General features: G+C 36.6%; 1 pseudogene; it reads left to right on the top strand.

The window, feature by feature from the left end:
* Positions 1–5,532, top strand: part of LOC131378568 (uncharacterized) — a 68,570-nt pseudogene extending 63,038 nt beyond the window's left edge.
* The last annotated feature ends 13,888 nt before the right edge of the window (positions 5,533–19,420 follow it).

Below are 19,420 nucleotides of genomic sequence, written 5' to 3'. Positions count from 1 at the left end.
AGGAAATTGCCAGTTCTCTCTTCCGCCCAGAGCATGAGTACTGGATGGTAATCAAGCCCTAGCATAACACTGCTAAAGGAGACAAAAAAACATCCTGAACAACTGCTCATGAGGTGAACACCATCAGTTGTGTGCAGCGAAGGAGACAGGACTGTGAAATTAAGGGCTGTACCATAATGCACATGCAAAAGGAGTTCTGATGCTTGAGCAGTGCTTGACTTGGGACCTGATCATCGACATGAGAGCACAGTTCTACGTGGAGGATTCTACAAAGTTTTGGTTGACAGTTGTTTGGGAAAAATACATACATCTAACTTACGGCTCTGCCCGCCTGTTATTAATAGAGTTTTCCCAAACCAGAGGGAATACAAGTTTTATTGCACCCCAGGCTCTCATATGTCTATATTAGGGGAGTGATTAATACACTTTTTCTTTTTTCAGAGTTGGCTACCAAATACTTACAATTGAAATCTTCTGGAAAACAAATATGAATCTTGTTAATGAGACAAGTCTGCCATGTTGATGAAAATAAATGTAAAGTTTATTCCACCAGAGTTTCAGGAGCAAAATTCATTTAGAGGAGTATTGTATATCTGTTCCAAATATCTCACTGTATGAAATGTATTTTAGTTACACATTGCATTGCACACGTAATCCAAACTTTTACCATGGCTCTAGATTTAAAGACTAAAGTTTGTAAGGAAAAAAAAAAAAAATCTACCTTTTCAACGTGAAATCTGTGTTCCCTGCCTTTTCTCTTTTACCTATGTTCTTGCTTTCTCTTCATAAATGGAGTTCTGGTCTGCAATTGGAAAATTCTGTGGATTTCCTTAAATTTCTGCTCCAGTGCTGGATTTTCTTTTTGGTGTTGGCTTTTTTTTGAGTTCTTCATCCTCTGAATGTATTTCTAAATACTTACAGAAGACACCATTATGTAGGATTCAGGGTCATTTTAGTCTTATTTTACCTGCTTCTTTGCCCAGTGGGTGAGGAAGGGTTAGCAGTTCTCCAACACCGCTCCATTTTGAAGCAAAATCTTTGAAGGGTCCTGGTTTTGCCCCTTAGATTAACATTTAAAAGTAATTTAAAATTAGCTGAAGAATCTATTTGGTTCTACAGATTAATTACATTTGTTTTGAAAAACTGAGGAAAAAGAAACAGAGGGGAGCAAAATAAAATCCCAGGGTACACCTTTAAGAAATGTCACTTTTGAGATTTCAGCCTAACCTGTATTTGTTTCACTTGCATATTTTTTTGAATTAACTTGGGTCACTCTTACACACCTGTTTACATTTCTTTTTAGTATATTTTTATAATCCAATATTTTTCCTCCTATTTAAAAATTAAATGCTAAGTGGCATGTGGTGTGGCAAAAGGGCCCCAATACTTCCACTTGATTTGAATCAGAGTCCAGAAAAACATTCAGAAGAAAACCTGGGCTTTCTAATGGCAAGGGTATAGCCTTTTAAGAAAAAAATAAAATCTAGGAGAAGAATAATTATAAAAATTTAAAAAGAAAACAATAATGGATAAATTCTTTTTCCAATACAAGACTGTATAGTTTTCAAAAGAGTTGCAGCATTAATGGCAAGCAAATCAAGCATACATTCTTGTGGGTTTTGTACTGTTGGTCTTTCTCATCAGTTCCAATCATCCTAGCTGTTTTTTATTATATTAAGCATTTTTATTTTAATTTTAATTTTAATTTTAATTTTTATTTTTATTTTTATTTTTATTTTTATTTTTATTTTTATTTTTATTTTTATTTTTATTTTTATTTTTATTTTTATTATACATATATCTGGACTTCTTTAGGTATTCTCATTGAATACAGGATGGCTAACAGAAGAAGGAAGGAAAGTCTTCAAAAAAATGACATCTTCAAAAAGAATTACAGTAAATAAAATATTTCTGAATAGCACTAGGAAGTAGTGTGAATAAAATATTCTGCTGTGGCTTTTATATTCAGGTGATTCCAGTAGTAGAAAACATTTATATTTTATAGAATTACAGAGTAAATGCTCTAGTTCTTGCGAAGATAGCACTAACTCAGTGCTTGTGGAATGAGGTGAAAGATGTTGAGTTAGCAGCAGCATAATTCTCCCTGGTTAAATATGTACTTTTTAATGACCTTAATAGGTTTCTGTGTTCTCTCTAGTTTATGATATTGTTCATGCCTGGAATTATCTGCCTCACTTGTTTTGAAGAAGAAGAAAAATTTTTCCTTTTTTTCTGAAAAAAGTAGTCCCCGTATAAGCTTTTCCACCATATATGTGATTCTGGCAAGAGTTAGGATTACAGTCCCTAGTCCAGACTGAGTACCAACCTCCAGAACTTCAATGTGGCAAATACAGGAATATATGCTATGCCAGAAAATAGGCTATCAGTACTGAGGAAGCAAAATTAAAATAGTTTGTCTGATAAAATATACAATTCCATGCATGTTCATGTAAAGAAGGGGATTTAAAAATTAAGGGAGTTTAACTTTTAGCTTAAAATATATAAATATGTATTTACTAAAATGGAAAAAAATATTTAAAAACTGTTAGGCACGTGACCTTCCTAAAACATGACAAATCAAAACCTCACAAACAGTTCTTGAACTGTTTTTTGTTACTGTTGAAGACCAAGTCCCTACACTGGAATATTCTATATTCCACATTCCACATCTAAGTGTGATGGATCTACGATCCGTCTTCTATTTTAGGTTGTGAGTCTTTCTGTGTACTCAGCATGCAATTTAACCTGGAAAAATGCAAGGAAGTTTAATGAAAATATTTGAAGGGTATAAAGAGACATTGACAAAATACAGGTTTCCTGTGCAAGTGGTGGGGAGAAATGAAGAATTAGACTGAGAGATTGTCACTTCTGAAATTCAGTAAAAATGATTGTTGTACTTGCTGCGACATGTGAAAGTGTCTTAAATTGTTGAGTGGTAACAATAGCACAGAACAGGAGCCCCATGTTCAACAATATTTATATCATAGGCATGTTTTGCTTTTGCCAATTCTTATTCCTGTTGTTTATCACCGTGTTTCGACATGCCTTCGTAGCAGGTTGCAAACTGACTGCTTTGCTAGCTGACTTGGCAATTCAAATTTGAAGTTTCTCTTCTGCAATTTATCTAGTAGGATGTCTGGCTTTTGTGGTTGTCTCTTCAAAATAGGTAATATGGTTTGTAGTTTTCCAGCTCTGGGAGCTTGGCTTTTCTCCACTGGTTCTGAAGAATAATAGCCAGTGACTCCAAGAGTATTTCTGCAAGTTCCATTACACTCTGGGATGTATTCCATCTGATCTCTGTGAATTTTCTTTTGTTGCAATAAACATTCTGTACATTAAAAGTCTGTTATTGCTTTACTTAGTAAAGTCTAGGCAAATCTCTTCTGATGGATTATTTAGGAGGAAAGCTAAGAATGTATTTGTTAGTGTCTAGATGGCAAAAAGAGAGCTAGATTTACAAAAGACAATTGAAACACAGGGACAGAAATATAAAATATCACAACACCAGCTCAGCAGAACCAGAACCAACTTCACCAGTTCACCAGAACACATGAAGGGTACATTTGGAGAAGCACACATACAAATTGTCTTTATTATTAACAACTATTAACCATTACTCTTATTAAAAATTGTAATACTTACAAAATAAAAGGTTTTAAAAAAATTATTTTTGTCAAAATGAAAGTGTTTCTTGTTTATAAACCTGACCCTCCCCTAGTACATTGGTTTGATTAGTTCCGCATCTTCATCTTGAAGTCAAGTTTCAATGAACTTTGTTGTCCTTTCTCCTTGTCATGAGTTATGTACATTTAATTATGATATCGGAGATCAATGATCCTTACATTCATTTGCTTAGACTATATCACTCGATGACAAGGTTTTGAAATTCTTTTTTTAACAGTTTTGCCCTTCAGCTGTAAATTGTGATTCTGTATTTCTTCATTAATGATCTTGGAGTGCTTACATAACTACTTAAGAAAAAATATTAAATGTAAGACGGTTCCATTAATTTAAGAGCAGGGACATTCTATTTAGACTCCCTTTCCTTGCTCAAGGAGTAAAGCATTTTTCATTTTGATAAATGATTTGCCTTGTTACAACTTTTTTAACTAATGGATAAAGAAAAAAACCCTGTTAAATAAAAATGATATGACAAAAAATGTGACATTCACTTTATTTTATACATAAATGAATGTAACGCAAAGTGGTTTTATTGAACTGTAACAACAAAACATTGGAAGCTCAGCGTTGAGTTGGCCTTGAAATTTATTTCTTGACTAATATAGATCCATTTTCCTCCAGATGTTGGCTCAGATGTGCTCAGTTAAAGACCTGTACCCCCAGCAGTGCAGTTCTATAAGGAGCCAGATTCATTCTCCTTTTCCAAAGGTATTTGAGCATCAGTATCACTGTCTTGGCTTTGTATTGCACTTGGATGATAATCAGACAGGAAAACTGCTTCCCCTCTCACCTCTGACACTACAGGGGCTATTCTACTTTCTGCTGCAAAAAAGGTCATATCCAGAAATTTGCATTGCCTCAGCTGTTCCTGTGGTCAGGAGCAAGGCTATTGTTTCCAGGGAAGTGAGCCCTTCATATGTGAGAGCCACAGCTCCTTGGTCTCATGAGGTCTCGGGCATCCCACGGGCAGAAGTACATGTGTGAGACACACTTACAGGGGCAAACTCCTTTATGGACTCCTTTTTTTTTGTCTCATTTTTAGAAATAAGTCATGATTAGCAGCCATTGAAGATCAGTGTATGATAGGTGTGGTGATAAGAGATCCTTACTAGGAATTTTATTTGCTTCTCATATTTTTTGGGTGTTTTTTTTCTTTTTTTTGCCTTTTTTTTTTCATAAGATTCTGTTAACAAATATTTGATTTAACCAAATAATATAATGGTCTGACTTCAGATGTGTATCAATTTGCGACCAACAAGCAGTAAGTATCAAGACTAAGATTTTCAAAGGGTCTGAAGAATAATTACACATTCATCTCCCATTAAGCTCTGAATGCTGCTGAAAATTTTAGTCATGACTATCACTGGACCCTACTCAGAAAAGATTGAATTGTATTATTTAGTGAGTGCCATCTACATATTGAAGTAGCTGAAGTATTAGAACAGCAATCAATTAAATCTCTCCATTCTAGACACCTTGGTACTGTTTTTTAATCACATCCAGCAGCGCCGCAACTTATAACCCTACACACATCTCAACCTTTTAACTTGCTGGAGCTCCCAGTTCCACCTAATGTGTTTGGCTTTTGTAACAAAAGTAAATCTATCTGTACAGGTTATTACTGTGAAAGTCGATTGCATTTGTATGTATATCAGAGGAAAGCTGTTGGTCATTATGCATTTTTTTCCCTATTCTTCAGGTTCAACTGCTGCTATAACACTCAACAAAAAGCATCAAGCACTTGAAATGGCTTTCACTTAATTTCCTTTTCTTGCTGCAAAACTGAAGGACCTAATTGAAGTGCTGCTACTGTGGATGCATCCTCTCATGGATGGAAAAAGATGGATCTAAGATATTGGGTAAAGCTTTCGACCCCTCAGAAGCATGTTCACACAATGAAGGGCATGAAGTTGCCATCACATCATCGACTGGAACCTGTGTATGTGGTGTATACAGCTTCACAAGCAAATTTGCCATCATCACTCTTGCTGCTGAAGAACCGTTGTGTAATTTCCAAAACTGAGTTAGTTTACTTATTAGCTTTCCATGGGATGAGATAAAATACTTAGTTTTCAGTAGTTTTCAACACAAACCCTACTAATTCAGCAACTAATTCAGCATCACACTTAACCTTTTTTCTTAAAAAATCTTAACAGTTTTTCTCTGTGTGTTAATATTAAGCAGGGCATGTTCTGTTGTTATCTCTTTGAAGGTTCAGATTCAGTGGTAGAAGAGTTTTTATGGCACTTTTCTGTCAGGATCCTGTGCAAAGTAACTCCACATTTACATCTGGATGTGCAGAATGAATCCACAGTGTGTGCTGAAGAGAGGAGATGGAAAGGGTAGAGGAGAGAAGGATGTCCCTCCAGACTGAGCTACTGCAAAGTCCAAGCTGATACACTTCATCTGTCCCAGGGCATGATTCCACTAAGAAGTGGATGATGAATGTGATCAGGGATTGTGTGAGTAGGTGGGAGGGGAAAATAAAAGGAAAAAAATGAATTAAAAGCCTCCACAAAACTCTGAAGTGTGTAGCAGGCTTCAGTCCTTAGTATGAGAATATTTTTCCTTACAACAAGTTAGGGTTCAGATAAAATCTTTGTGGTAAATGGCCTGTGATTTACTGTCCTTATACCCTTCTCCCTTACTTTGTCATTTAATAGCATCTAAACGGAATGCTTTTAGAAATTCAAGATGAAAACCTTTGGTGGTTACTCCCACATCTTCATGGGATTTTCCTGCCATTCATTTATGCTCTAAACTTATTTCTAGGATATTGGCCCAAAACCATCACTCTCTATAGATTGCCCCAAAATGTGGAATTTTAGGACATTTAAACTCAAACCCCTACCTCTACAGGTGTTTTTTTTTTGTTAAATGTGTACATAAGTCAGAAGATTGGTGGAAAGAAGTAATAAATGACAGGGACAGTGGGAGCCACTCCTTTCCCAGACATTTAGTGTTCTCGTGCTGCGTTCAGATGAAAAGAGGCATGGATTGAAATTAGGAGAGTTATACTCATCTTTGATATGTTAACAAGATAGACTCTTTCTCCCATCAGTTTTTACGAGAGTGTTTATGACAGCTGCTGTGCTGAAGAAATTATTATTCAAAAATAACTTTATATCTCACTCAAAATTTAAGTTGTCAGATATGTTTTAAGCATATTTAAAGATAAGTTTAAAAATTTGAGTTAATGTTTTGTGACTGTTTTTGCATAGGTAATAATTCATGATTCTAACAACTGTAAACCTCTGATTGGAAATGAAATGTCAAAGGATTTTTTTACCTGCAGACATAAAAATACTTCTAAGGCAAACATGCAAAAGCTTTTCCTTGTTTATGATGTGCCATTAGGACCGTCTTTAACTATGCTTGGACTGGTGCTATGGCATGTTGAATTATACTTCCTTTGGGGCAGATCCCTGTCTGCTGGAAGTATTTGTTGATTATAATGCAGCAAGGCTGGTATATAACACTCATAGACAGGTGCCATTTGCATGAGATTATCGAAATCTGTCAGGATTTGAAGCACTTAACTGCTCATCTCATTCTGGTCAATACTCTAGATACTGACTTTTCATTTAAAATGCTGATTTGGATCTTTGATAGCATATTGGCCTGACAGATTTTGATTGCAACATCGACAAAAAATAACGGAGGAGACAAGAACAGATCTCCAAGTTGGATTATGATGCATATGCTAAGATCTGCCTCTGGAGGCTGTCAAGATTTTTTGCTCAGTGACCAGGCTCTTGTGTTTTCCTGAGTTACAGCAGTTATTTAGCTGGTTGACAAGAGAGATGCAGTAGTTGCCTTGAAAAGAGATCAATCTATTGAAGGAAGACTTTCTGTAGCTCAGAGTCTCCTCTTCCAATAAGCATTTTAGCTCTGGATAGGCCTGGAAATCTATTGTGTGTTCCACCACTAATACTCATAAACACCACAAGATTCATATGTTCCCCCTTTTTTGCTTACTGTGCCTGTTTTTAAGGCTTCTGAGATGCCATGAGCTTTTCAGTGGGTAACTCTGAAACAGTGAGCATCCCCTTACCAGCTCATCTGTAGGCAGGGCTTTTACTATTTGGTACAGACCTAAACGGAGGGAAATAATCCTTCAGCTGTGATTGCGTTTAATTCACAAGCAGAAGTTCCCACGGATATATATTGACAGCACATACGTAAATTATGGATTTTTTCTAATCTAAGAATTAGAATAGAAAATGTGTTTAAATGTGCTGCGATTAAGCTTTCAAGCTTTTTGAAACACAATAGCTTTTTCATATCATCGATATACAAGGCATGTTTTCATAACACTTCTGCACTTGTATCAACTATTATTGCTCCTACATTACCAGTAAGTACTGTGCTAACATCTCTTTTAAGGATGAGTAATCTTCAGAGTATTTTTTAACTGGAAAATGAAAGATAAGATTCATTTCCCCTCGGCAAAAATGACTGTATGGAAATGCATCTTCCCACTTAATTTATTTGCCAGCTCTTATGTTCAGATTGCTTTACTGATTAGAGAGCCAGGACATCAAGGTTTAATTCACATTGAATTTTGTCACTGTGATAAGTTTTGTAAGCATTTCAACATTTCATATATGCCAGTTTCAATATTTGAAAATAGGACAGTATTTCAAATTCATTTTTCTGAAATGTCTTTGGGTGAAAGAAGGAGGCATGGTTTCCTTATTTAAATAATGGCGTGGGTGATTGATCAATACTTTTATTTTGCCAGGTGAGCAATTTGAAGCAAACACTAAGCAGTATAACACTATCAGTGATGACATAGAGTCGACTGTTCTTCATTAGACCTGTGGTGCAATATTTCATCTTGATAGTTCAAGGAATGACACAATTTTTTTGCTTTATCAATTACAGACAAATTTTTCCTCTATGGAACCAGACCATGAAGGGGTTTGAGTTTGTTGTTTGGTTTTACTGTAAAATAAGACCTTTTTTTTTTTTTTTTTTTTTTTTTTTTCCCCAATGTCTTACTGCAACAAGGAAGCAATGTCAAAAAAAAAAAAAAAAAAAAAAAAAAGTTATTTTGCTACCTGGAAATATGCACTCACCTTGAAATTACTAGTATTGATAGTACAACAATGGGCTAAGAGTGATTAGTTCAAATGGAAAATAAGATTGTAAAGGATTTTTGAAGAGTAACCTTTCACTGAGAAACAGATTTAGAAATCCACTGTTTAGTACCAGAGCCTCTCATGGGTGTTTAGAGTCTCTCCAGGGATGGTTTCCTGGTGGTGTTCAGGGCAGACCCAGCTCCTGTGATAGGAAGGTCCTGAAAGTCCCGTGTCCTGCCAGTTACAGGAATTGTGATGTTGCTTGGTCTTCTGTGTGAGAAGAAGCTTTGTAAACAGGGGGTTAAAAATTCCACAGGGAAGGAAAGAAGCAGAGAGGAAACAATGTAAAATGAAAGGCTGAAGCACTGACACTTCAAGAGGTGGAGTGATTATTCTTCTACCCGAGGATCAGAGGATATGACAGGTGTGTAAAAGTCTGTATGCAGTGCATATTAGTTCTTTCTTTTAGCTTTGATGTGATTTTACCAGTTTAATTTACATGGGATAGCTTCAAAAATAATAATAAAAAAAGATATTGCAGAGCATTTCATATGGTGTCAGTTTGGGATAAAGGAATAAAAAGTTCTAATAATATCTTTCAAGCATTAATCTCTACAAGATGTCCTGAAGACCAGAATTAGAGCAATATGTGGTCTTTGCCATCTTTGACTATTGTGACTCAAAGACACTTTTGATCACTCAAAAAGAAAATCCAACACTTAAAAGGCACAAAAAACCCCAGTAGAATTTCCACAACAATCCGTTCCCCCATTTATATCCCAACAGGCTAAATTGTCGTTGCGTTTGACATAAGAAAAAATATACTGTTCTCACGATTGTTTGTGTGTGCAGCTCTCTTCACCCCATGCTGTAAACACACCCCACGGTGTCAGATCCATGCTGTGACCAACAATATCTGCCCAGTGGGCCAGGCCAGCAAGATCTACTGAGTGTTTATGTTTTTTCCTTTGCATTTTTTGGTGAGGCTGCGTCTTCCTCTGTCGTAGCCTGGCAGCAAAGCTTTCTGTACTGTGGAGGATTGTGAAGCCGTCCCTAAAAAGCATACTGGAATGCAGCCTTCGGACCCACAAATGAAAGCTCAAGCTCTCCACTGCAAAGGCTTTGTTTTCAAAATGGTTTCAGCGTATGCAGCAGGGCATAAAAGCTGCGCATCAACACAAATATTTATGCAGGGGCATCTCAGTGCTTCACTGGAGGTGACAACTGTGGCTCTTTTACATCAGAGAGTGATGTAAAAGAGTGGCATTTCACATCACAGCACTCCTTAGCTTCCTGAGCTCTGTTGGATATCAAAAGACTCTGAAGTGAAATTCAGCCTTAAAGTCCTTTAGAAATATTGGAGATGACAACTTGGCTGCTCAAAAAGGAAGATTTTTTTTTAAAAAAAAATTCCCCACTGAAAGTGAACAGAAGTGTCAGACATTTTTTTGGAAGAAGGCTAAAGGGAAATGTCCCATCTCTTCTAGTCCTATTTTCATATGATTCTGGGAATGTGGCACTCAGGCTGGTAATGAACTAGTGATAAAATACACCCATTATTTTGAGTAAAGTCAACACTTGTCTAATTTTGTGTGTAAGAGGTTCCTGGAGTGGCAGCATTTTTCTAAAATTTCACGCATCACGTTGCAAAGCCAGAGTTTGAAATCAGGGCTGTGTGCATGTTTGTGACTACTCGATTAAACCTCACCTTAAATTCTATTTCTGTTTCCTGGTTTGATTAACGGAGCCCAATGAAACACAACTAATGGAACATGAGGACTTTGCGTTGACTTTCAAATAGGATTTTTGTTGCTCAGGCCTGTTCACCTGGAATTTTACTCAAAAGATGTAGAGGCATGCCAGGGTGTAATTACGGAAAAGTGCCACTAAATATTAAAATTATTCCAGGCATGCATTCACAACATCAAGCCTGAACCATGTTGAAGTGTTCTAGGATTATCTAAAATTCTAGAAATAATAGACTTTTGATCATTACTAAACTGCTCTATATCTGCTAGACTTAACTAGTGTTTCTTAGATGTAAAGCATAATTCATTGCAACTTCTGAGGACTGGTATTTGCGTAGCATTTCCGTTCAATGTTTTTGATAACAAACATAATATGATGCATCTGTTAAGAGCAAACTTCCCAAAGCACTTTAATACTGAGAACTGAATATTTATGTACATGCATTTTATATAAGTATGTAATAAACAAACATTGTACATATGTAATTATTATTTATTTTATTACATCAAAATCTTTAAGGAAAGAGCAGCTGCCAGTTTTTAAAATATTTTTATTTTTGACTGACGTAGTCAGCACCACTTTTTCAGCATCCTTTGAGTGAAAGATGTCAGCAGTCTTCAATGATACTTTTTTTGTTTAAAAATTTCCTTCAATATATTTGAAACACAAATTTCAAACCCTTCAAAATAAAGGAGAAGAATTTTAATCAAGCTGTCACTTTTAAAAAGTTCTACTTAACTGAAGTGTCATTATTTCCGTGTAAATTAAAACCAATCTTAAAAATATCAAAGCTAACAGCCAATATTATTTGTATGTTCTTTTCTTAACCACTGTTTATTATTGGATTATGATTTGCTTATAGTGAAACAAGGTATAAGCCTTTCTACACAATGATAATCAGATAGTATAAAAAATAGGTTTTGGGGTTTTTTTTTAGAAAATATAATTATATGTTTAAATGAAATTATTTAGTAATCCAGTGGGCCAATGGCATGAATCCTTACTGAAATCTGGAGAGAACTTCATTAGAGAGTTTATAAAGCCAAAGTATCTTAAAGGTCTGCAAGGAGGTTACAAGGATACCATCAAGGACTTCAGTATGAATCTCACAGGAATTCTGCCCCTAATTTTAAGATTTAAAGTTCTGAGAGACATTGTGGATGAGTTAATGGCAGAATAAGAAATATTTGTCTTACTCTGTGAAGGCTCTGGAAGTAATTTACAACTCCACAGTTACATGGAGAAATCTTTGCTATGAAAGAAAGGGCTGAAAATAATTTTTGCTCGCACATTAACCAGAATGATGGAAAGTTAGTTTAATCTAAGAAGCTCTGCTTTTACTTCTCCCAAACAGAAAAAATAATGAAGCTGTCCCATTTATTAACTGTGGTTATTAATTATGGTACTGGTCAGCTCAACGCACAGTAGAAATACTAGCAAAATATGAGCAGTTTGTTATAGTTCTCGCCTACCATTGGAGAGCTCCCTTGAATAAAGGTTCCGTAATTCACATAGAATAATAAAGTGCATAAAGTTCTTTATGAAGGACTGGTAGACTAATAACACCATATTATCCTTTAGTCGCTATGCTACAACATCACGTGAAAGGAAAATACAAAATTTGCCTTATGTAGTTACTGGCATAGATTTGTTATCAATAAATCAGGTGATTTGCTAACATTTTTTCTCAGATCAGGGTAGGTAGAGGAAGAAAATTCTGATCAAATTCTAAAAGGCATTCAAGTTGGACTCCAGTGGTTGCAACAAAACCTTGACTTCAGAGGATCATAATTGTCTCAAAGAAATTATTGCACTGTATTATATCTATAGCAAACATAAAAAGACATGCAATTTTAATGACTTAAAAGCTTTGAAATTCCACAGCAAGAAGAGATGTATTTCAGCTGTATTTCAAAATACTGCTGGGAATGGGTTACAAGTGTAACCCTGAAACCAGATCCATTAGAATCTGAAATTGCAATATTACGGTTAAATAACACGATACTCAAAATGATGAAGCTGTAAGCAAGACAGTGTGTTTCACGATTTTCAAAATGGTTTTTAACTCCAAAATTGCCACCTACCCTTCTGAGATAGATATCTGGAGATAGCTTAGCATCTCCCTGATAATTTTAAGAAAACAAGGTTAAGAAAACAAAGCTAGTGTGCATGGGGAGGTGGAGAGGGTGTCGGGTGTTGAGGAGAAGCTTAATTGCACTAGAAATGCTAAATGCTATTTTTTGTTTTAAAAAACACTTATTCAATTAATCAAACAGAAATATAATGTCATGTGTGCAGTCAAGAAATTTGCTACTGTCAAATCTGTGATTCATGCTTGCAGCCCTTAGAATGTAGAATCTGTTGGCAAGGTTGCTTTCTAAAATCCTGAAACTACAAATTCTCTCTTGGCTCTTGAAACATATTTGCTCTTAATTACCACACACCTATTTATATTCTTTTTCCCTGTTCTAAATAGTTAGTGTGCTAATTTTCACAAATATGTTTATATTGTTTTTCTGTAACACTTAAAAATTAAATTATTTTAAAATATGCAACATATTCATCTGCTTTTGAAATCAATGTAGGATACATGCTTTTTAATCCTTCTAAAAAGCCTGCTTGCATTTGCTTTGGGTACTACAAGCAAAACATTACTCGTATCCATTTCTTTTGCTGCCAATGGAATTCTTTAATCTAGCAAATCAGTCTGCTGAATATCTTCTATGGCTCAGGCACTTCTAGTATTTATAACTGCTCTCAGGATTTCAATCACAAAGAGAATTTCTGAAACTGTTGCTTAGCGAACACCTCCCTTTATCAGCAGCAAAGACATTTCAAGACATCTAATTCAAATTAAGAAATTTGAACCAATTATTTTGGTGAACAGATTGTTTGAGATACTGATGACATCCCAGTACCTAGAGAGTATGACAGATTACCCAGAGACACATAAGAAGCTTCATACATGCAGTTATTTTCGTTGCTGCATCCCCTAAAACCAGGCCCGTGGATTAATAGGCTCAAAAATCAATAAAACATTGGCCACATTAAAACACAGTGCTGAGCACCAACGAGAGGACAGCTTCTAGTCAAAGTACTGGGGAAAATAGGAAGCTATTTGTGCCAGGGCATTTCTCCTCCCCCAGAGTAATTGTTACTGGCCTAATTCCTCGATCTGCTTTCTTCTCCTGAATAGTCTCCAGCAGGTGCCATATTTAATAAACATGCTCCCAATCCCGAGCAACGCACCGGAGTTAATGACGGAGTGGCAAAGTTTTAATGTTCCTTAATCTGTTTTCACTTGGTTAACCTGAAAATAATGTCTGCCTGCCCTACTGGCAGCTCCAAAGACTACAGTGAACAGGTGGGGTGTTTTCTTTCCAGGAAATGTCAGTTTGATGTCTGGAAGCAGATGTAGTTTTCCCCGACTCAGTGCGGGTCTATCTTCTAACTTAATAGGAGCTCTAAATAGCTGACAGGTGATAATACATCTAGTCAGCTCTAACTATATTCTGACTGCACTGCCAACTAGCAAAGGGGAAACTTTCTCTTCTGCAAAAAAAGTGATCACCTTTTAGAGCAAGAAAACATGTTTTAAAAACTTTCTGATTAGAAAATCAGCTCAGACCGATATAGCAATAGATCTACGTAAGTGCTCGATCTGCATGCGTAGAAACTTTATCTTGATACACTGGTGATCTGATATTAAAAATATCCTTCAGAGAAGAAGAAATTATTTAAATCTCCACCCTAGGCACCTATAAGGAAAGGAGGATACAGAAGTGTATATCTAAGTAGGTGTAACCTCTGAGGTCGGCTCTAGGGAAGGAATCTAAGCCTAAATTCTTAAGTAGTATTTTTCTTTCAGAAACCCATTATTGAGCATTTTGGGTGGCTCCAGTGTGGTTCCATTAGTGCAGTTCTCATGGGCTGAAAGCTTTCTCTCCAGGCTGTGGTACTCTTTTGGTGACTTCTGCAGTCACACTAGTTGTTCCAGGCTTGCATTACTCAGTTTTTCTGAGAAGTGAGGGAGCAGAGAAGAGTGAAAGGAGTTGGTATTAGTTTTTTCCACTCTCTTTCTCTCTCAATCCTTCTATTTCCCTTCTGCCTGCCCTGGTCTGAACAAGGATCATCTGTTCCTCTCACCTTCCAATTCCTCACAGAAGTTGATCCAGCATGTAGAAAACAATATTTTCTTCCATAATAATTTGTTCACTGAGAGCTGCACCACTGAGGATACTCAGCTAATACCCAACTTCCTTTTCCTGTTCCTGATGGTTCTTGGCATGTGTCATTACAAATTGTCACCTAAAGTGAATATTTCATATCATGCTGAGCTGGCATCTAACTCCAGGTTATGGTAAATTTCTGTTTTGAATCACTCTACTCAGAGATTGTTTTTGTCATCAGAAATTCAAAATTAATTTGACTGTATGGAAGGGAAATCAATTGCCAAACCTCTTTTTTAGGAGAATGGTGATTTTGAGCTGTATGAAACGGGATTCTGAATGACTCACCAGGTGGATGGTCCTGTCTTTTGGCAAAGTGTACTGCAGGAATTCAGATTATGTGTGTAGATAATTGACTGGCTGACTGGCTGACTGACCAACCCGCTGACCAACTTTATTTGCTAAGCCTGAGATTCATGGAACAGAAATCTCTGGCAACTTAAAACCTCCTGAAAAACAAGATTTAAAATAGAAAGGATGACACAACTCTAACAATACCACTGTGAATGGCGACATTGTCATTCTGAATGGAGATCTGCTTGGACAAATTGAATAACAATGCTCTTTTTCTTCATTAAGGCCATTAAAATCTGTAAGGCTATGGGACCTGGATAGACATAAAGGTTTTAAAAAGCAATGAAGAAAGACTAATGCTTATTGCTGAATACTGACTTGAAGAGCCCAATTAGGTAAAAGTTTGAGCTAATTTGTGCTCTCTGAAAAATCTAAGCAGAAAAGCCTCATTTTTGCATTGGTTCAGATAAAGAAAACCCACAACCTTTTTTCTTAGTATTGCCACATTAACATTACAAATTCTTTTAGGAGTGTGAAATATTTTTTTTCCTATTGCAATGGCAGATAAATGTTATTTTTGCATAACTCCAAAATACAGAATTTCACCAAGAATCTTTCGCTGTGCCTCACTATGCTGTTTCACTGGGATGTCTCTGGGAATATTGCAGTTTTCTATTGTTTTTTGGAAGTGCTAATATTAGCATGAGCTGTGATAAGAATTATTTAAGAACCTAATTGCATGCTCTCTATTTGGCATTTGAATTTTGCATCTTTGGAATTCATCTTTTCAGAGCACTTCATTTAGTTTCTATTAATACCCTGTAATTTAATAATTGTAGTGGGCGGCTAGGGAGAATATGGAACAAGGAAAGATTTGCATATTTCTTTGATACAGTAGTTTGTGACAGGCTGTGACCTTTTTCTTTTTTAGACTGATCTTAAAAATCTGTTTTGCTAAGGCTGGTGTGAATGCCATGGAGCATGGAGAGACCAGACAGGGAGGCTGTTTATCCTTTATTCCAGTCACTTGTCATATGACTCAGGAAAGGCTGAATCAATCCATCAGAGCTCTGCAAAACAGTATTAAGCAATGTAATTCTTGATTAAATCTTGCTTGCAATGTAGATATCAGCCTGAAGAAATGATCTTCTAAACTAAATCTTACCATGAAAGCAGAAAATAAAATATTGCTTTTTTTTTTTTTTTTTTTCTGTTGCCCTTAGACTATGTTGAAAAGCACATCTGAAAAAAAAAAAAAAAAATATGGCTGTGACTTCATGTTTGAGTTTTTGCCTGTTAAAACATATTACTACAGGCCTCTGTTTTTTGCTCTTGTAACCCGAATTAGAAAATAGCATGCAAGAAAGAAATCTTCTGGAAAGATTGGCTAATGGCTGTGTAAACAGCAAATGCTTGCCACATATGGGCATTAAGAGATTTTATTGCAAAGACTCAATGACTACTGTGAACAGGGTAGAGCTCTGAAATGCGGCAGCAAGGCATATCTTTTGGGAGAGGCTTGGAAGTTGCTTGGCAAAGGTGTTTCCAGGGGCTTTGGGACCTTGGGACTCAGGGCCTTTGCAAGAAAAGGACTAGAGCAGCTAAAAGACAAGGCTGGGCTGTGCTGCTTGGGTCTTCTGCAAAGGTGTGGGGTGATGTGAGTGATGGAACACAGAACTGTGAGGCTACACCTTGAATCCTGCGTTCATTTTGGGGCTCCTCACAACAAGAAGGACACAGGTCCTGGAGAATGTCCAGACAAGAGCAAAGGAGCTGGGGAAGAGTCTGGAGCACAGGTCTGTTGAGGAGCAGCTGAGGGAGCTGGGAGGGTTTATCCTGGAGAAAAAGAGGCTCAAGTGGCCTTATCACTCTCTACAACTGGCTGAAAGGAGGCTGTAACCAGGTGAGGGTCAGTCTCTTCTCTCGGGTAACAAGCAACAGGACAAGAGGAAAAGGCATCAAGTTTCACCAGGGGAGATTAACCTTGGATATTAGGAAAAAATTCTTCACTGAAAGGGTTGAACAGTACTGGACCAGGATGACTTGGGAAGTAGTGGAGCTGCCAACTGGGGAAGCGTTAAAAAAGCATGTAGCTGTGGCACTTGGGGACCTGGTGTAGTGGTGGACTTGGCAGTGCTGAGTTAATGGATGGATTTCCATTAACTCAAAAGGTGATTTTAGAAGTCTTTTCCAATCTAAATGATTCTATGATAGTCAACAAAACAGCTTAAGCAGAGTCACCCCAAGCATTTGCAGGAAAGCAAGAAAATGCCTGCAAAGCATCATTATGGGGAATCCTTTCCTGACTTGTTCTGGGAAATCCACGTACTCTTTCTTTACTGTGAGGGTTTCTGAGCTGTGTCACAGCCTTCTCTGAGAGGTTTTGGAGCCTGCATCCTCAAAGATATCCAAAAGTCACGGTCCTGGACAATCTCCTGTAACAAAGCTTCAACAAGATGAGCTGCAGGGGCCCTTTCCAGCCTCAGCCTCTCCATGATTCTGTGAGCTAATGAGAAAATTGGAAAAGGCTTCTAAATATTTTGATGGTCCTGAAAGAAGTGGGCTCCCTGCTGCACCTTTGGCCAGGGTGGACTAAAAGTTTCAGGAGCTTTCCTTAATAACAATGATGAGTGGAAAATCTCAGTTTCTAGTCTCAGTCTACTTTTTTAGCTTTGGAGAACATGGCCAGGATATAACAAATATTACTGGGGACTAAAGAGGGTAAAAATACTTGCACATGAAAGCAGGGATCTGAGTAACTACCCAGTTTACATTTTTGGTGATCGTTCCCTTTCCTCAAATAGCACTACCTTCTGTTTTTCTTGTTAATAGGGAAGGATCCTAAATTTCTTTACAGAATTTGCATGGAAATGTTTTCAATGGCCCTATTTAAAGGGCTAAATATGGATCATAATTGGAATGGTATTTGAGGTCAGCTAAAATAAACAAAGTGCATCGAGATTTGACAAGGAACCCCAGTCGAACATATTTTTATTTGGTGCATTATAACCATGCAAGGCTCATAAACATCATAGCAATTCTGTAGACAATTTGCCATCAACTAGTAACACTATCCCTGCAAAAAAACCCTGGATACTTTGCACCTTGCTTCCATTACTTTGCTTGCTCGGGAAAGATCAGGAATGATAAAAGTAGTTGCCAGAAGTCTCTGCAGTTTGCACAGAAGTTTCCCTTTTTCTGATGGTGGATGTCTGATGTCATGAATCTATGGACCACAAAGTTTAATCTTCCCACCTTCTCAGAGTGGAGTTATTCTAAGTAAATTTCTGTATCTGAGAGGGACAATACGGAGAATAAGAAAACTTAGGAGCCCCAAAAGCATAAAATAGTTTTATCTATAGTTATTCACATAGATCAGCTGATTCTGACAGGGAAAGTCAGTGTTGATTTACCAAGAGAAAATGGTAAATCATTACAGGACAAAAGATGTCTTTATTTCTAACTATGTACTGGCTTTCAATTGATCAGGAGTTTTTTGCTCCCAGATATAAAAAATTATTGAGAAATAAAACTTGGAAAAATGAGTTGTATGCATTATCTCTGAAATTCTTGATTTAGCATTTTTATTTCAACTTTTCTATTTCATCACCTGACTCCCCGGCCACTTCCTCTGAAAGAAAATGTTGACTTTTCAGGAAATGATGAGCTTTGTTGAATGTTTGGAATTTGACTAAAGGCTGAGTAAGGACTACTTGTGTGAAAGAGTTTTTATAGCAACAGCTTCCCAGATGTGTGGGTATGTTTGAATGCTTCAGGAGTGTTGTATGAGGACATGATGTAATATTCTGTTGTGAACTCCTAACTTTCTCAGTTTCTCAGAGTTAAAGGAATTGTTGCTTCAAATGCAGCAGTAGGAATAATATTGTTCTTTAGAAAACAGTCTTGGACATATTGCAGAAATATGTTAAATATTAATTACATTAAGGTTGAATGTTCAACTAAAATAAATTACAATGTTATGTAAAATTAATTTCTTTTTATTTTTACAAGAACTGCAGTGAAATGCATAGAAATTTGTAATTATTATTTTAAATAATACAGTGAAACTTACGATAATTTTATTGTGTATTTAAAGGTAATACAGGTGCAAGCTGGAGAAAAAAATCATATATAGATATGTTTGGATGTGTAGATTTCACACTCACACATACATATTTGTACATATAAAAACATGACTGATGAGCCAGTAAATAAGGCAGAAATTAAATGATCTTGGGCAACCAGCCTTCAGATGTCCCATCTGCGCATATCCAGACAACGGAATTTCTGCATCCTGGTGCCTAAACCTGGATGCACCTCCATTTCCTTGTATGTGGGTTTTCAGCAGCATGGAACGATGACTGGGTATGTGTTTAACCAGAC

The sequence above is a fragment of the Hirundo rustica genome, chromosome 5 (assembly GCF_015227805.2).
Source record: "Hirundo rustica isolate bHirRus1 chromosome 5, bHirRus1.pri.v3, whole genome shotgun sequence".
Classification (NCBI taxonomy): Eukaryota; Metazoa; Chordata; class Aves; order Passeriformes; family Hirundinidae; genus Hirundo; species Hirundo rustica.
This window is presented reverse-complemented; position numbering and strand designations above follow the sequence as displayed.